Source organism: Triturus cristatus, chromosome 11 (assembly GCF_964204655.1).
Source record: "Triturus cristatus chromosome 11, aTriCri1.1, whole genome shotgun sequence".
In the NCBI taxonomy this organism is placed as follows: domain Eukaryota; kingdom Metazoa; phylum Chordata; class Amphibia; order Caudata; family Salamandridae; genus Triturus; species Triturus cristatus.
Genome location: NC_140594.1, coordinates 780,675,462 through 780,693,165, shown reverse-complemented (window position 1 = coordinate 780,693,165; position 17,704 = coordinate 780,675,462). Strand labels below are relative to the sequence as shown.

At 41.5% G+C, this 17,704-nt stretch overlaps 1 long non-coding RNA gene across 2 annotated transcripts in view; it reads right to left on the bottom strand.

Moving 5' to 3' along the window:
- Nucleotides 1–17,704, bottom strand: part of LOC146785425 (uncharacterized) — a 556,360-nt gene that overhangs the window by 192,680 nt on the left and 345,976 nt on the right. For both annotated transcript variants that reach the window (XR_014970407.1, XR_014970406.1), the window contains exon 2: nt 5,119–5,235. This is a non-coding gene — a long non-coding RNA (uncharacterized LOC146785425). The remainder of the gene's footprint in view (nt 1–5,118; nt 5,236–17,704) is intronic.

Genomic DNA, 17,704 nt, shown 5'->3' with positions numbered 1-17,704 from the left:
GATCTTTCACAGTCTTGACAGCTAAGCTGTGAAACTCTCTCCCAATAAAGCTGCACAAAGCTGCTTCTATCCAGCCGCGGCCCGTGCAGGTAAGAGCGGTGGGGCCGGGTTGAGGGGGGATTCGACAGACAACCATGAGGGAAAATTAAATAAATAATTAATTTTTCCTCGTCATCTGTTGAAATATCCCCCCCCAACCCGGCCCCACCGCCCCACCACTCTTACCTACACAGGCCGTGGCTGCTTCTATCTCATCTGAAAACTTTTCTGTTTGACAAAAACTAAACGATTTTAATTTCGCACTGGATGTGCTTGCTGTCAATTGTCAGCTTGAGCTCCAGGACGCCTCCTGGGAAGCAGCTGTGCGCTGTAGAAATGGTTATTGATTGCTTGATATACATATTGGTCTGGATAATATAGTTATTTCAGGGTTTTAATGCTTTCTGGATCATTCTTATCATTAGAATTATCAATCAGTTCCAATATTTATATGGAATACATATGCTTGCCTAATTTAAGGGTTTTATTTAGACTCAGGTGGACGGTCTGCCAGTAAGGTTCTTAAAATTATACAAATTACCCGGATATAATAATCATTTCGCCCTGGCCTTATGCAATGTACTTAGTTCAACTGTACATTAAAATTGTAAAAATAACTCTCAACTAATTGATAAAATATATGTTAAATGTATTTATAGTGAGAATGTATTCGTAAAGAGCAAAGTCATAGTAAGTGAGTATCCGAAAAACAGGAAAGAATTTACCACATAAAGGAATTTGATGTTATTATGTTTTTTTTAAGTTCAAACAAAATGTTATTGAGCGTAAAAGAGGTGTCAATAAGCAGTACATGAAATCACATTAACCCCTTCAGTGCCCATGACGAGCTGGACTCGTCATGGGCCGCGGTGGCGCTGTGCCCATGACGAGTCCAGCTCGTCATAGACCCCGCCCGCTAATGCAACGGCCGGCACTGGGCGGGGAAAGGGGCGGGCACTGAAGGGGTTAAACCTTTACAGAATAAGATTTCTACAAACACTTTACAAAAATTGGACTAGATAATACAATGAGAAGCAACACAGCAAATAAATACAATAATAGCCTTAATGGAATATAAAAATTGTTTGGAACCTCAGGGAGGTTTAGAAACTTCCTGTTGAGATAATTGTAATTTGAAGCTTCGGTTAGCACTTTCATCAATAAAATTTGTAACAGGTGACCACAAGTTTAATCTCTTGGTCGCCAATTGTAAGGGGTAAACAAAGGAAGTGTCCAACCTATGATTATGGCAAACAGCATACCACCAGGCCTTAAAAGAGATTTTTGTAGAGTTTTTCCAGTTGATGGTAATCTGCTGAAAAGCAACTGCTAGCAATAAATCAAGAATTTTAACATCAAAGGTGACATTTTCCCAAATAGGTGAGAGACTTTCTAAAAATATATGAATGAAGGTGAAAGAAAAATTTGTGCCAAAAATTAAATTGATTTGATTCCAAACTTCTTTCCAAAAATGATGTACACATGAACAGGGAATAACATATGAAATAAATCTGCATTCGGGGACGAGCACGTCCAACAAGTGTCTGATATGGTCAAAATTCTTTTACTTAAAGCAGCCGGCGTCAACAGAAGCCTATTATACACAAAAAACAGTGTTTGCGTTGTAGTCGCTGCTCTAGATGATCTACGTAATTTAATCCATATATTCTGCCAGATTGACAATGACCAGGATGTTTTGAAATCAGACTCCCATGCCTCCTCTAATTTGGGTTTTAGTCTAGCAGAGTGTTTACCTTGTAAAAAGCTGTATATGGAGGATGCTTTGGGTGTCGTTCTTAATAATGTGTGAAGATGTGGGTGAGATTCTGGGAGAGTAGATGTATTGGATGTAGTAGTGAGTTGAGTAAATGCATTCATCACAGCTATCTTAAGCAAGTTATATTTATGAGAGAATGAAGTAGGTAAATTAAATGAATGACTGAGCGAAGGAAAAGATAAGAAATCAGAACTGGAAAATAATTGATGACTCCATAACAATCCTCTCTGTCTCCAGGTCTTCCAGTAGAAGGGTCTGTTTCGGATGAGCATGTGCTTGTTATGCCATATGGTTGAGTTCAGGAAAAAATCTGTAGTGTTGTGGGATGTAGAGGGAGCTGAATCCAAACGTTTGGATGTCCATTTGATTATAGGAGTAGAGAGGGATTGTGTTTTGCGCGAGAAAGAAAGGTATTCATGAAAGGAAAAGGGAAATAAAAATTGATGTTCCAGTACAGTCCAAAGGGGGCAGTGTTCTGTGGAGTCCAGCAACCAATGAGAAGCCTGACGTAGAAGGAATGCTTTCTGGTATGTTGGAAAATCTGGAAAATTAACTCCGCACCAGTTTTGATAAAGACATGCGGGGCTACTTGTTATTCCATAGAAAAGAAGAGAGGATGGAATTAATCTTTTTTTAAAGTTTGGTCAAAATAGGAACTGGAATGTTGGAAATAGTGTATAAAACAATGGGGGACAACATCATCTTTATAGTGTCTAATCTACCCCTCCAGGATAAATAAAGAGGATGCCATTTGGTGGTTAATTCTGAAATTTTCTGAATGCATTTATTTATGCACAGTGCTACTGTATCCTTAATTGAAGAAGTAAAGTATAAGCCTAAATATTTAATATGAGTGGCATTCCAAGTAAAATTAGAAGTATCAAATTCCACTTTGAAGGTATATTTAGTTAAGGGCAGAATTTCACATATATCGTTATTTAATTTGTATCAGGAAACGAAAGAGAAAGCTGGAATTGAGTCACCTGGTTGTGATATAAAAAGTAAAATATCATCAGCATAGGCTGCGAATTTAATGTGTGAATTCAATGTTTGGAATCCATGTATATTTGGGTTTTGGTGTAATTTGGAGAGAAATGGTTCCAAAGCCAGGTTAAAAAGAAAAGGGGAAAGGGAACAACCTTGCCGTACTCCTCTCCCTAAATCAAAAAATGGGGAGATAAGGCCATTAGCACAGACTGCAGCGCGGGGATTAGAATAGAGGAGAGATATCAGAGATATAAACTTGGGGCCAAAACCGAACCACCTAAGCGCATAAAACAAATAATTCCATTCAACTCTATCAAACGCTTTTTCCGCGTCAAGTGCTATTGCTGCGATGGATTGTTTCAGGTGTGAGGATTTTGAGAGGACATCGAAGAAAAGCTGTGTGTTATCAGTTATAAATCTCCCTTTAACAAATCCAGATTGTTCTTTGCCTAACAGGATTGGTAGGTAAGAGTCTAAGCAAATAGCTAAAGCTTTAGAGTAAATTTTGTAATCAATGTTTACCAATGAGATAGGTCTGTAAGTTTTTACAATATTTGGAGTCTTTACCTTCTTTAGGAATGAGACATATGTGAGCTTCTGAAAAGGAGCCGGTTGAGCTATTGGAGGAGCAAAAAGAATCTATCAAGGAGTGCAGTTTAGGTATTAGAAGTTTAGAAAAATGGAGATAAAATTCAACGGTAAATCCGTCTGGTCCTGGTGCTTTGTCCTTTTTAAGGCATTGAAGAGCTTTCAAACGTTCTTGTCATGATAGTTCTAATTCCAAAGATGTCAAATCGGGAGGGAAATGTTGGGGTTTCTGAATTGTGGAAAAGAAGTGTGACAGTGAGTGTTCTGTGGACTGTGTTTCAGATGCATATAGTGATTTGTAAAAGACTGAAAATTCATTCAGTATTTCTTCATCTTTAAATTTTAGAGAGGCGTGTTCATCAAAAATGGACTCAATGTTTAACTTATTATGTCGAATTTTCAGGTAATTAGCCAAAATTTTGCCTGCTTTGTTTTTTTCCCCGTAAAATTTTGCGCTACCTTTTAACAAATATAGGGAGGCATCATCTGTGGATTTTTTATTAAATCGTAATTTAGCATCGATAAGAGCGGTTAGACTATCTTTCGAGTGAGATGTATAGTATGAGTGTTCTAATTTCTTAATGTCTTGAAGTAGGTCATCAGTAAATTTGCGTGCACTTTTTCGCTTTCTGGCAGTAAAACCAATAATGAAATCTCTGGCTGAAGCTTTAAAAGCATCCCAAATGGTTGAAAGTGACATTGAGTCATTTTGGCTTATTGCAAAGTACTCATTGAAGAAAGTGGTGAAGGAGGCGGTGAACGTTGGGTCTAAAAGCAGGGAATTATTAAAACGCCATCTTCTAGGGGCATTGGTTTTGGGAAGCAAATCAAGATCAAGTATAACAGGAGCATGGTCTGATAGTAGAATGGGTCCAATTTCTGCACTCATGAGATTTTGTGAGCCAGTGAGAGACACAAAAACATAGTCTATTCTTGATTAAGTCTGATGAACTGGGGAGTAACAACTGTATTCACTAGAGGTTGGATTACATAAGCGCCCTGCATCGAGAAGTTTGTGTTGAGTAATAGTGTGAACAAAAGATTTGTGGGATTTGTTGAGAATAAAGGTAACCTTAGAATTCCTATCAATAAATGGGTCAAAGACTTGATTACAGTCACCAGCTAATATAAAATTATCCTCAATGCAATGAGTGATCTGCTTCGCCAATGTATACCAGAAGGATGCATCACCACCCATAGGAGAGTACACATTAAGAGGAGAGAGTGAAACTCCATTTAAGGACAATTTAACATGCAGCCATCTACCATTATCATCGGATTCTTGTAATAAGATTTTAACTGGAAGTGTTCTCAGGCATAGGATCACAATTCCATTACGTTTACCATCTCCTTGAGAAAAAAGAACCTCTCCCACCCAACCTCTTTTTAATTTTAAAGATTCAATCTCAGTAAGGTGCGTTTCCTGCAAAAATGCTATGTCAGCATTTAATTTAGCTAGATGAGATAAGACTCTCTGCCGCTTGATAGGAGAATGTAATCCCCTAATGTTCCAAGATACCAATTTTAAAGGCATGAGATAACGAAGGGAAAAGAATTAGGAAAATGCAACAGAAGTCCAATTTTAAAATTGAGAGAAATTCTGAAAGAAAAGAAGAAAAAGGAATAGTGTGTAATAGTGACACCTGAGAAAGGAACAAGAAATATGCGGGAATAGAAGGAAGGACAGGAAGATAAAAACAAGAGAAAAAAGTGTAGAATAAACATACCTACAAATGAAGGACTCAGGGAAACACGAGGGGGGGATGAAGCCACATGGAGCAAACAGGGCGTCCGGGTTGACCACACGAGGGACCAGGGGGAAATCAAGCCATAAGGTGAAACATCTGTGGAAGTAAAAAATAACAATTATGTAAGGGAAATTATATAACGCAATGTGAACCATAGAACATTGAAAGCATGCCACTCAAACAACCAACTTAAATCCAAAGTAAAACAGTAAGAACATCTTTAGTTGGAAAGGTACAATCCTTGTAGGAGAACAAGCAACAAAGGAGAAAATCGAAAAACTAAAACTAAAGAAGAACCAGTGAATAATATGCAAAAGCAACAATAAATGAGTATAAAAATTCAAAAGGAACCATTACAACTGTTTTACAAAACACCAAGATGCTTAGTTATTATATCACATACAAAAAGTCAAGTGTTGTTTGAAGATGAAGTTCTTGAAGAGTCCATAGCACTTGGGACACAAGAATTTATGAAGCTTTGTAGACGCACCGGGTCCTCATAAGTTATTATTCTATTGTTGTAGGTAACTTTGAAAAGGCAAGGGTGAAAAAGGCCGTAACGAGCACCCATTGACCGGAGATCTTGCCCCATGTTCAGAAATGCTTTACGTCTGTTGGCAGTGGCTTTAGCGTAATCCTGTGCAAAGAATAGAGTTGAGCCTGACCAAGTGATTCGTTGAGAAGATTTGACCGCTGACAGGACCTTTAACAGATTAGTGTACTCTAGGAAATATAAGATAACTCCTCTTGGTCGCTGTGAAGGTGAAGTATTTGAAGAAGGTCGGCCTAATCTATGTGCTCGCTGAATGATGAGGGCTGTGCCTTCTGCCAGATGGAGTAACTTGGGAAGGAAAGATTTAAAGAAGGTGAGGGGGTCAGACCCCTCAACTCCCTCCGCCAAACCGCAAATGCGTAGATTATTCCTCCTATTACGATTTTTGAGGTCCTCAACCTGCCGCTAGAGCGTGGATACTTGAGATTGCAAATGGGAAACATTCGCACATGTATCTGTGAAAGAGGACAAACTCTGTTCAACTGCAGTGACTCTTGTATCGAGTTGAGACCAATTATCTGTGAGGATTTGTAGCTTAGAGTTAGTTTCCTCCATAAAGGGTCGAAGAGCCCTAATTTCTTCCAACAACATCTCCATGGAAACAGGTGGGGTTGATTTAGGAGGAGAGGGAGGATTTTGCTTTAGACGTTTGGTGATGGACTTTCCAGACAATGCCGAAGAGGGCTCTGGTCCTGTCGCCATGGTTTGAGAGGAAGATGACAAAGGATCCTCCAGCCTAGAATATGTAGTAAAAATCTTCGAGTTTTTAACAAAAATATGCTTTGGTTGCTGTTTTGTAGATAAAGCACCTTTCGTTCTGCCCATAAGATAAGTAGTTCAGACTGCCCAGCAGAAAGAGGCGTAGGATTAACCAATGTGGGCTAAATTCAGAAGGAACACCACCCGCTGAATGTGTAAGTATAATATGAAAGTGAGACTCGCAACATCTTCAAAAACTTAAACAGGTTACATAAATTCTCAATTGTGGCAAAAAATCTTCAAGACACAGGAAAAAGAGTCATTGTAGTCCAGACAATAACAAAAAGAGCGCTATGATAGGGAACCTAAAGCTCTTGCGCCTACCCAATGAAATAAAAAATGTGCCAAACACATGATAAGGATGAATACAACAATGAGTCTTCCATCATATACTCTGCAATAACAACCTACAAGTTATTGAGAGAAATAAGTTATAGGTATTACTACACGAGAGGAGCGTCTTTCGTCCTGCACACAAGTCCAACAGGATGACTCCCAACCAAGAAAGGCTTCAAAAACAGACTGAGATCGTCATCTGAAGGTAGAGCAAGTTGAATAAAATCACATTGCCTCAAAATGTTCCAGGGTGTGAGACATAAAGTCAATATTGCTCAGACATTGGCCACCAGAGTATTGTTGTACGGGCACAGGATTACTAGGCGTTCCATGAAGGCGAAAGCTTAATTGCGCCAAAAAAGATAATGAGGGAAGCTCAAAATGGCTGCCAGTAATTCCCTCTAGCCAGTACGTGCAATTGCTGGAGCTTAAAGAATTTAGCGGAAGAGCAATAATGAGAGGCAAATCAGGGCTTACTGGAGGGCACTTTACGAAAATTTGGGTGCTTTTAATGCAACATTTCACAGATAAAAAGAAGCGCCGCCGCCCGAGCGGAAAACAAAATGGCGGCCGCGATATCGCGTCTCCGCTTGATGGGATTTACTGCGGTTGAAAGAAAAGATGTTTCCTCCCCTTATTCAGGAGCATCAAGGTTCACCAGATGCTCTCCATACCTACGGAGGTTCTGTGCGTGTATCCGCACCACCGGCAACAGGTATTCAGTGCAGAACCGCCGATCCGATCGGAGCGTCTCACTCGGACGCCGGCATTCCCCTCGGCGCCAAGCCACGCCCTTGATGTTATTATGTTTTTAACATTTATTATGAACATTTGAAGATAGCACTAACCATTTGTGGTGAAAGGAAATTTATTTTAATGTACATTATGCATAGATTGTCAAATTAGCGCGGTGGGCTAGTGCATCTAGTGCAAACATTTGTGTGAGGCCTGCTGAACATAGGTTTAATTCATAGTGCAGCTAAGTCAGGGATATCTTATGTCCGGGCCAATAAAATAAGTATAATAATTTTTTGACCATTACTCCTGTTATTTGGGACATTAGGACTAAAATGCAATAAACAAGAAATTAGGACTTTTTATTTTGAGTATAGAAACAGAATAAAATCTATTAGGCATTACAAATATGTTTTTGTCTATATACTTTTATTGTTTCGATTAATTGAAATCTAAACATTTTTTCAATCACAGTAGCCAAATCTGTCCCTTGCTACAGAAAATGAATAAGCATTCAGGAACGCTGATACAACGTGATTAAAACAAGAGCAAAACATGTGGTAGGTTACCATACATCCTCAGATAATCAAATTATTCAGTGTGTGTAAGTCTTTCATAGAACAGTAACAAAATACAGAATTAAAGTCATGGACATCATTTAGGGCTTGCCCCTTGCTACCCCTGGCACAGCTTTTGTGAAGCCTGGCCCCAGAGGTGGCTATATCAGTGCCTGGAACACAGGGGCAGCTATTCCTAAAGGATGCTGGCTGGACCTCCACTTGCCTGGTTTTGGTCAATTTTCCTATTATACAAATAATGAATAATATTATGCACTATTAGTGTAATATAAAATGGAGTACATTAGCTGGAATATGACACTATCTGGAATCTAAGGTAAGTAAACAATGCTGTTATATGTATGTTGTATGCATGCTTGAGGACGAGAGTGTGTTTATGTGCACAAGAGTGTGTGAATGTGTTAGTATGTGTAGGCATGTGTGTGTGAGTAAAAGTAAAAGTTAAATGGCGCATGAATTTACTTCTGCTACCCCTGGTGTTTTGGTGAATTGACGTCCATGATTAAAGTCTGGTAAGCGCATTGTAAAAAAAGCATAGGGAGTATATATTTGTGTTTTTTGCAGAAAACACAGCTATTTTTAATAGCACTTTCTTTACGTCCGTTTTTTCCTTATCAACTGTGTAAATAGTTGTTGCTGCTTATATGAATTTACTAAATCGTGTTGTCTATTACTTGTGGAAAATCTCCTTTTAAGCAAAGTACTATGGCTTGATGGCATTGTGTAGTTAGGGATGGTGTAGCTGTTATGGTTGGGGGTTAAGTAACGGATAGGGTTAGGTTTCATTCATCAGGCTGGTATAATTTAGAGATTGGATTATGGTATGGTGAAAGTTAAGAGGAGGGTAAACAATAGATTTGCTATAAATATAGGGTTTGTGTTGAAGTTAGCTGTAAAGTAGTGTGTGGCAGGGTCGGAAGCAGAAGACGGGCAGTAAGACATTGGGCAATGGGCCGGTGCCTAAAGGAGACATGTGGGCTAGACTTTTCAAGGGCCACTCATTCATTCTTCCCTGTCAGACATTTCAGGCTAAGGTGGGTGGGGTTAGGAGGAGAGAATCGGCTCATTGAGGGCCTGATTTTTCTCTGGCTATTGGACCATTCTCACATTGGCCTCCCCCCGTGGGGTCAGCTTGGCCCAAAAGCAGTGCCTTGCCCCTGAATTCTCCCCCACCAAGCCATCACACTCAGGCAATGGTGGGTGGGGAAGGATGGGAGTATGCAGAGATCTCACTTGGGCCAAGTGATTTTGAAGCCATGGGCTATCTACACCTCAGATCAACTTGAAGCAGCAGTAACTGTGTCCTTTTTCTTGACCGTCCCCTTCAAGGCCATCGCCTGGAGGCTATAGAGGGCTGGGAAGGGCGTGAAGTAAGAGAAACGGCCTCAGCCTCATCGGGGCCCAGGCGTGGTTACCTTGGCCCCAGTGTCTTACAGGCCTTTCTGAAGGGTGTGTGTATCTGCACAGGCCTCGTTGTGAAACACCCTTTATTAAGCTCTTATTAAACTAGAGACAATGTGGCAATACAGCCAAAGGGGATGACTTTGGAACTGGGAAACTAGTTTCCAGTCCGGGCGTTGGCTCAACATACTGGTGATTTCTGGGCAAATAACTTAATCTCCAAAGCAGTGCTAAATTTGAGCCAGTGGGTTCTGGTGCTCGGCACCAGCACTTAATTGCCAGAACCCACTCTAGTGGCAGTCAACCACATGGTGGCGATATCTGACACATTTTGAGATGAGCCCAACAAGGGTAATAAGCCAATATACATTAAAAAGGAATAATACCTGCCGCCCACACCATGATTATAGTTTTGGTTGACCTAGAATACTCTGAATCGTCACACTTGCAGGAATGCAATGTTTACTAGTTGTGTTGGTACTACCATTGGCAGAGCTGACATGGGCCAGGTTGCAGTCGCCTCCTGAGAAGGGCCCTGGCACTTACTTATTTACAAATTAGGTACTGCTTCCAAGGCCTAAAGGAAAAATGAATTTGATCTTGTGTAGTGTAACTGGTGCTCAATGAAATAGTTCCAATGCCCTGGCACTGAGTTTTCCTGATATTGTTACTTAAACGTGAAATACCCTGAAAAAAATCACGTAAACAGTGCAGCCAGGAGAACAGTTACAGGTGCAGAGTAGTGGCGGCTCACTGAGGGAGTGCTGCGGGGCGGTGAGGCGGGGCGGGGAAGGGGCAGGATGGGGGTAGTAAACTCCGGTATATGGCAGAACGGAGTTAAATAAATAAAACAATTTACATTGCGCTTGCTGCATCGCCGAGTTGGAGTTGCAGCGCGCGCAATGTAAATTGTTTTATTTGTTTATTTATTTACTTAACTCCATTCCACCGTATGCCGGAGTTTACTACACCCCACCCTGCCCCGCCCCGCCTCACCACCCTGCAGCACTCCCTCGGCAAGCCGCCACTGGTACAGGGTCTGCAGCCTCTTTTTATACAGTTCATTGTAGGTGATCCATGTATGATGAGGCATGTAAGTTGCTCCCTTTGGAGTCATAAATTAATTGTCTAATGGAAAATAAAGTGTGTCTCGACATTGTGTGGACGCAATGTGGCCAGTGGGTAGAGTGTCCAGATGTCCTGCATGGGGAGTGCGTGATCACTGCATGTGCTGTGTCCTAATTGGCTACATATTCCTAACTGATGTGGCATATGACTTCGTGTTTTAGGAGTCCTTACCCCCCTCCCCACGTGTTTTTTATCGGGGCCAATCTCCTTTGACATTTGTAGAGTGGCTGCATCTATCTGTGAAATTGATGTAAGGTTTCCTGTTCGGCTATGTGCCATCCCCCCTGTGACCTATGAATCAGTGATCTCAGGCCTAGGTCTCAGACTTTGCCCGACTACATATTTGCGAGTCAGGGTTGATGTGGAGGTCACAACAGGCAAATTCATTAATAAAGATGAGATTTCGTTCTACTAAATTACTGTATAGTTGTTCCTGTTAGCATTAACTTCTTCCCTATTAACAATGTAAAAAAGCAATTTATTCATGTTTTTAGATTCTGCAAAGGCTGGAGCGTGATAAGTAAAAAGCACTCTTTACATAAAAAGTCATTATTCTTTTTTAGCATGGCTTTATGTCTTTGTTTAGTTTAACTATTAGTCATGGATGAATAAAGCAGTGATAGGGCACATTTTAAAGTACTTTCACCTTGCCCGGACTGTTTAAAATATGTACTAATCATAGGAAAAATACTGACTTTGGGTGGTTTTCTTTATTTTCGTACCGACCAGGATATTAAAATACTGATCATGCCAGTATAAAAGCGGCCGGGTGTCAGCCCTAGCCAGATCCGGTTTTGTGGCCCTTGGGCCATTTTATTTCACCTCGCCCGCCCGCCCAAAATGCAGTGGTTCTAGTTTTCACCAGTCCTACTGGTTTATAGGCTTTATAACGCTTAAATGACTAAACATCTCAATAAAAACAAGCATTTACAATGCAATGGTCTCGGCAATATTATAGGTAGAGCTATTGGTATTGCTCATTATTTTTGTATCCCTAAATAAATGGCATTGTCATTTCTATTGGCATTAGCTTTTTTTTTTGCATATGTGATACCTATTGCATTAGCAGAGAGAGAGTGAGGTAGTGAGATAGAGAGAGAGAGTGAGGTATTGAAATAGAGAGTGAGGTAGTGAGAGAGAGTGAGGTAGATAGAGAGTGAGATAGAGAGAGAGAGTGAGGTATTGAAATAGAGAGTGAGGTAGTGAGAGAGTGAGGTAGTGAAAGAGTGAGGTAGTGAGAGAGTGAGGTAGTGAAAGAGTGAGGTAGTGAGGGAGAGGGATGTTGTGAGGTAGTGATATATAAGCATAGAGTGATGTTGTGATGTAGTGAGATAGAGAGGTAGTTTAAGAGAGAGTGAAAGTGAGTTAGTGAGATAGAAAGAGTGAGGTAGTGAGATAGAAAGTGATTGAGGTAGTGAGTGAGAGAGAGTGAAGTTGTGAGGTTGTGAGCTAGAGAGTGAGGTAGTGATGTTTTGAGAGAGAGAAGTTGTGAGATAGTGAGATAGAGTGGTAACTGGAAAACGGACCAATCCATGACGGAACACAACAGGTGTAAGGGAGACTCATAAAGCGCACGACTTTCAATGGCCGTTAATCAGCAATAAACCAATGGCCGAGAAAGGTGGGGAATCGTGAACGCTGGTCATAAACTGAACCATTCATCCATTACGCATTATGCCGACAATACAAACAAGAAGGTCAAATGCAATCATTTAGATTCCAGGGTGGGACACACTGCTGGGAGGGCTGTGAAACAAAGTCAGTGCGACAGTGCATCCATTAGCATGTCTAAATTAGGCTTGACCTAAAAATGTAAATGACACAATAAGAGACCAATGGATGAAAAAGGCTGACTGAAAGCATCTACGATTATATTATTCATAGAATTTTAGTTAAATATAAAGGTCATGTCTAATCCTATATATAAACGATAGACAGGGCTTCGACAGGACTCTTAAACCAATATACTTAAAAAAACAGACTTTCCAACGGGACCACATACACTCACTATGTATCAATATGTCTGGCTGAACGAAGCAGCCTAAAAATGAAGGTGCATTCTGGGATAAATTGTGCAAATGAGGCAGTCACATTTCCCTCCCTGGCATTGTATGCTCCACCGCTGGGTCCTGTTATACCTGGCCGAAGAATCAGGCTGGTGGCACAGCTGGTAGAGCTCAGTCCTATGTGGCACGTGAAACAGAGAGGAGCGTTGTTAGACTGGAGACACACTGGGGGCAACGGCGTATTTCCTCGGTAGTGAAAAGTTCCAAAAATTGCCGAGTGGTCACCGCCTAAACCACAGAGCAACATCCTCCGGTGGCGAGGTAGTAAGCGCTATGCAAATGTTATAGTACGAATCCACACAATACATTAGTGCCTTAACCATCCCGCATTCAGCAAAAACCACACGTAAGATGGCCTCTGCTCTACAGTCGCACTCCACCTCACACATGCGTGTTCTAAACTGTTCTTAAAAGTTTACATTTTGGCAGTCCTACCAATGCATTCATTTTGCCGTTTATATTTGGATTCCCTTACCTACTAAGAAACTGTTTACAAAGCACGAACGTGACACCTCCCACTGGCATAGCATTAGGGTCTGACTGCAGCGACTTTCATCAAGGAGCGAGGTGAGTCAATCGGAATGCCTGCTTACATTGACTGATACGATAAGGGAGGCTCTATAGGAGGCAGGAGGGGCAAAAAAATGGCGGATGGAAGCTTCGAAACTTTTTCGGATTCGGGGGCGTGTTCCTGCTGTTCGAAAAAGGGCGTGGCTAAAAAGTGGAAAGAACAGCACGGAACACGCCCCCGAATCTGAAAAAGACGGAGCCTATTTGGAGGGACGGCTCTCTCCTCCAATGGCTGGCCTCCGTTTAGGAAGCCAGCCAATGAAGGAGAAGCAAAAAGAGAGGCGGGCTAAATAGCCACTCTAGGAAACATTAAATCTCTGACTTCCAGTTCTGCCTTTGGCAGACCGGAGGGTCCTCGACCTAATGAGCCCAATGAGACTAATCAAATGATGTTTCATCAAAGGGCACGATCCGCGAATGCGGGCTACATTTTTGGGAACTTCCTGGGCCTCATTGCGACCCCTGTCCGAGACTTGTGTGTAGGGCTACATTTAAGGGAAGGATTGCCGCTGTGGCTGTTTTATGGCTCTGGATTGTGCCAACTTTATGCTTGTGCTCCGCCTTAGTGTATTTTTCTTGCGTTGGTATGAATATTACTTTAGGTTAGCACCCTGGCTTTGGTGAGTGTGGCTTTTACTGTTAAGGAGCTTTTTATGGTAATGAGTGGGAAGCGATTTCGCTTTTTTTTCAAAGTATAATGTGAAGGGTAGGGACAGTTAATATTTCATAATTGCCCACATAATGTAAAAGGCCTTTTTCGTAGTCTGTTCTTCATAATCATTTTTTTCATAAAGGCATTAGCTCATTTTTTTCATAAAAGCATTTGTTCATTTTTGCTTTCTTTGTTATTACACACATATTTTATGTTGATCTTTAAGAAACATTGTCTCTTTGGCAATAGGCGTTATATACCATAATAATGTATTGTTGTGCTTTGCAAAACTATTTCTGCGTCATCATTTGTGTTACATAGTTAAAAGCATGCAGTTTTTTTCTCATCCTCCGAGCCATCTGAGAGACAGCCTGCAAGCACAGTTTTTTCTCTGCCTGGAGGCTACACACTGAGAATATTGCACTTTTATTTTTTTTCAGATCCTTCAAAAGGAAGAGGAGTTTTTCTAGGACTTGCAAGATGATGCAGAGGGCCGAGAGCTGTGCTTGGATTCTGAGACTGAATATGAGTGGGGAGGAGTGACAGAGAACAAATACCACAAATTACTGCGATCACACAGAAGCCCTCGCGCTGATCAATGCCTGCGTCCAGCCGCTGTATGGGTTCAATTTGTCTTGAACGCCTGCATCCAGCCACTCCACAGGCAGTAGGGCACTTCTGTGTCACGCCTGCTCGTGGAGTGGGCAGACTGATAGAGCAGCTTTCACTTATTTTTTTTTAGCAATGATAGAGCTGGGGGCCAAAAGCTGGAGTTATGTCCAGGTGGGTAGGTGGACGGGCGCGGGGCAGGCATGCTTAATTTGGTTAAATAATTAAATAGATATACAAACAAATAAATAAATTAATAACTGCTGGGACAAAAATCTTGATCAGGAACCCACCGCAGGCGCTGCTGAACGCCATGGTTGCTGAATACTAAGTCTGACTAGTCTTGACTTCTCCCTACTCCATACTCAAATTTCTTTCTCTTTATCTTGCTCTGTCATCCTTGTTACCACCCTTGCTTTGTCCCTCTGTCATAGTGGCGGCTGCCTCAGAATAGGGATGTTGGGGATAAAAAAAATAGCAATAAACATACCTTTGCCGCCGCTGCATGCCTCTCCTTCCTCGGCTGCACGTCTCTCCTCCTTCCTCACTCTGCTGCACACCGGAAGCACCAGGCTCTCGGACTCACCCAGCCAATCACAACGCTGCATCAGTAGCGTCGCAGTGCGTTGGAGCCTGGGCATGTTCCCCACTGGGCAGTGCAACACTGCCAGTTGGAGAACATGCTAAGTGTGCATGACTGTTTGACTGGCCCCAGAGGGCCGGCCAAACAGTCATGTGCACTCAGGGAGTGCAAACCATTCCTGCTCCCTCTGATGGCGGTAAGCTCAGTCCTGCCCCGCCCTAACATTGCTTTGAGTGGCACAAAAAAAGCAGTGGGGCGACACTCCTCCATCTTAGCGGAGGAAGAGCCCCTGCTCTGTCCATGTTTACCTATCTTTGTCTTCCTCTTTTTTTTGCCTTTCTCACTCCCGCTCTTACCCAAAGCATAATAATGAAATAGAAGTCCAGGTCCCAAAAATCACCTTCCACCACCGACTCAGGTTTAGCAGAGGCAAGGGAATTTTGGGGTATTTTGTGCAGGACTCTTTCTGAACTTATAAAAATTGCGCATTTTTTGTCAGAAAACTCCATTGTACTCAACGTTTTCTTACTCAGATGTAGTAACTGAGTCATGCAACTGAGAGCCTGATTAGTAAAGGTGTTACAAGGTGGTGACCTGTGTATGTTCTTAATTGTAACCAGTATCGATATGTTCTACTAGTATCTTGTACGAGGTGGAGATTGCAAAGATACTAGATGATGCTAACAAGACCATACCCTGCTCTATCATTGAGAGACACCTTCAAGCACTGCCCACGAAAGTATGAATATGACTTCTTAGAGCCTACAGCAGGGGTTTTAACAGCATGTGTAAAAGAACTTCTTATAACATATGTAAAATGGGTAGTAAAACTATTTGTAACTTAACTTTCTGCTTTTTGGACCCATTCTCTAAATTTGGCACAGTCACTTACCAGAGGTTTGCAGCAAATGCTATCTGTACTGAAGTATACAAGCAAATGATAGATGGAATGGTTAAATTAATCATAGCCACTGGTAATTACTCCAGCCACACACCATCCATCATTATTTTGCACACCGTGCCACCTCAGTTTGAACCCAGCCATGTGCAAATCAAATGTGCCCTGCTCTATTGGAAACAGTCGAGCCCAAACTGCCAGGCCAGGTCCTCTCTGAACCAGACCACAAGCAACCCAAGGCTGGGTTTGCCCTTATTAGGGCCCATCAGTCTGGTATGGCTTGATTCCAGTGGCACAGTGTGCACAGGGCCCACATGTGGTCATACCTGTTCCACCCAGGGTGTCACACTGAAGCATACAAAAAGTGATGGATGGAATGCTTGAATTAATCTAAACAACTGGTAATTACTCGGGCCGCATTCATGTCCATTCTTATTTTGCATACCATTGCACCTCATTTTGATACCAGCCCATTGCAATTCAGTCTTGACCCTGTTCCAATAGGAACAGTCCAGGCTGAACTGCAGGTCAGGATATCCTGGAACCGAACAGAAGCAGCTCATGACTGGTGTGCCCATATTAGGGCGCATCAGTCAGGCATAGCCTGGTTTCAGTGGCAGAGTGTGCACAGGAACCATATCTGGAAATTCAGGTCCCACCAATGGCACCATACTTAAGTATTCAAAAAAGTGATGAATGGAATGCTTGAGTCAATCTCAGCCACTGGCAATTACTCAGGCCGCACATGAGTCCACTTTTATTTTTCACAACATGCAACCAGTCTTGGGTTGCTTGTGTTCCTCTTAAGGGAGGACTTGTCCTGGCAGTTCGGGCAGGGCTGTTCCTATTGGAGCAGGGGCAAGACTAAATTGCATATGGCTGGGTCCAACTTGATGTGGCATGGTGTGCAAAATAACCATGGACTGTACTACGGGCAGCGTAATTACCAGTGGCTGAGATTATTCAATCATTCTGTCCATCACCTTTTGTATACTTCAGTGCACATGTTATTTGTAGCAGCAAGTTTTTCCACCACGATTTCCTGCAAGACTGCACATGAGCTAATTTGTATTTAAGGTACATGAGTAGGGTGGATCTTATAGGCGTGTTGAAATACGTCCTAGAATGTTAAATTAATTATATTTAGAGCCTTGCACATGTTGTCTGTAAATAGTAATCTAATTTTGCAATTTACAAATCACATAAAAATACCAAATTGTGTGATCAAAGGGAAATATTTTATTTAACTAAGATTCATTCTTCTTCATTATCATAATAAAAGAGATCACCTTCAAATACATAATTTCAGGATGTACGCTGTTCAAAAAACTCTAGTGTTTGATGTAACAGATTATAGTGTTGATTTATGTATAAAACGAATCTAGGCCATGTAAATAACTGACTGACTGATAACTTGCCACTTACTTCACTAATGGCATAGTAGGGGGGCAGGATTTTTTAAATTTCATGTTTATTAACTGTCGCTTTTAATAAAAGCCTTTTAATGCATTTGGATAATCTGATTTATCAAGGTGTGAGAGTTCCGCATCTTAAACAAATATACTTTTTTGAACTTCGAAGCTATTTTATCATATTTTTACAAGATGTTTGTTGCATGATATATGTGCCAAACATTTCCGTGGCCTGGCATGTTCATGAACTCTTAGAACCAAGCCAGACCCCTGGCTCTTTTCTGT